We start from the raw sequence: 2,213 nt of genomic DNA, 5'->3' as shown, positions 1-2,213 counted from the left end.
TAACTCATTTTTAATGAACTCATTTTTCTGTGTTGAGAGAAATAGACCCTGAGTGGATGAGGAGGAGACAAGGGACTTGAAGGGCTAGCAGGAAACCCTAGGGAGCCTGAGAGGAGAGGATCATGGGACTCAGCTGAAGGGTGACCAGAGATGCTGCGAGGACTGAGAGAAACCTTGCTTCCGGTCTCTCAGATGTCCCAAGTCTGCTGGCCTCTCCCAGATGACCACTATGGTGGTTCAGTGATGAAAGAAAGTTTCTGGAAGTACAATTGCCTCTTTACTCAGGGAGAGCATCATGTGTCCACATCACAGATGTGGCACAGATTCTCCCAAGATGGTAGGAGGAAAGAGAAAATGTTACAGGTTGGCCTTCAGAAGGTCATAATGGTCATTGGTTTTCCCTAAAAACAGAACCAGAAACCTTACGTCTCGTATCTATGAGAGCAGCGTGTTTTGAACTGACAGAAAACAAGACCAAAATGAAACCTTATTTTATGCTTCCAACAACTTCTTATTCAAGAGTAAACATTTTTAAAAGTTAAACATCATAGCTAGATTTATGGATACCATGATAAGAAAAATGAATTAACTACACATTAAACTTAAAATACAAGTAGTAGAGTCACTGTAAGACTAATAAATCACAATTCTCTGGTGAAAAATAATATGCAATCTGCATGCAGTGCTTTATTTTTGACAAACACCTTTGTATTTTATCATTTGATCTTCACTGCAACCTTATGATTTGGATCCTATTACTAGGAATATTGGGTTTCCTTTGTAGTTCAGTTGGTAAAGAATCTGCCTGCAATGCAGAAGACTTGGGTTCAATTCCTGGGTCGGGAAGATCCCCTGGAGAAGGAAATGGCAATCCATTCCAGTATTCTTGGCTGCAGAATCCCATGGACAGAGGAGCCTGGAAGGCTACAGTCCATGGGTTCCCAAGAGTTGGACACGACTTAGCGACTAAACCACCATTAGGTATATTTATTGCAAAGGAGTCTAAGATTCAGAAAAATTAAGAGACTTGCTCAAGTCACAGTAAGAGTATGAGAATTTGAACCCAAATTTCAAAAATTCTTTTCTTTTCCTAATGCTTCCCTGAAATGTGCTTCACTGTTTTTATGTAGGCACACATATTCATTGGAAAACATGGTCAGCTTTGATTCTACCTTTGTCATACTGTGACACTGCCAGTTCTAACTACAAGTAGCACCATGATGGTACATGCAGTGGTAGATGGTACATGGTGTTAGACGGCAGCAGTATGCGTATATCCACGTGGATACAGACACACAAGGACAGATGTGAACACACACATACACACTCCTGAGCAGTTCCCCACAGGAGATGGTTACTTTGGACTTGTCTCAATTATACCAACAGAATTTTAATTTTAATTTATGGACCAAAAGAGGATATGGAGACGTCAATGCCATTGACAAGAGGGGGCATGCCATGCTAAGCAGGGACACTTGGGAAACACCAGGTTTTAGTCAAAATGAAGAAAGGAGTGAGGGTGAAGACTTAGGCCAGAGAGACTTTGCTGGAGTTTTCATGGGAAAGGCTAGGCAAGGCTAGGTGAACCGTTTAGGATTAGCTAGTTTAAATAATTCTGGTGAGCACTGAGGAATAGGGACTTTCCCTAATGTTTGGTACTTGGCCCTGAATTGATTTAGGTCAGAGGAAATACTGACTTGGTGTGTGTGACTTAGATACAGGAGACAGTTTCAGAATCTGAGATCTGGACTGCAGGGGAGACATAAACAACTTTGGCTGTTAGTTTGGCCCTGTAATTAATGAATACAAATAGACAAATACAGAATTAAGAAAATAGGACAGGGCTCTAGATTCCTAGGGCTTCCCAGGTGGCACTAGTGGTAAGGAACCTGCCTGCCAATGCAGGAGACGTTAGAGACTGCAGTTTTGATCCCTGGGTGGGGAAGATCCCTTGGAGGAGGAAATGGTAACCCACTCCAGTATTCCTGACTCAAGAATTCCAATGGACAGAGGAACCTGGTGGGCTACAGTCCATAGGGTCACACAGAGTCAGACACAACTGAGGAGACTGTAGTAGGGAGCATTCCAAGTGACAGGCAGACACTTCAGGTCTTTAAGACTTTGCCTCGTAAGTTACAAATTGCTTCTACCACAATTTATTTGTCAAATCAAGTCACAATGCCAGCCCAGATTAAAGGAGCAGACGAAATTGT

Source organism: Bison bison, unplaced genomic scaffold (assembly GCF_000754665.1).
Source record: "Bison bison bison isolate TAMUID 2011002044 unplaced genomic scaffold, Bison_UMD1.0 scf7180017834898, whole genome shotgun sequence".
Lineage (NCBI taxonomy): Eukaryota > Metazoa > Chordata > Mammalia > Artiodactyla > Bovidae > Bison > Bison bison.
The sequence above is the reverse complement of the archived record's forward strand: the minus strand, read 5'-3'. Positions refer to the sequence as shown.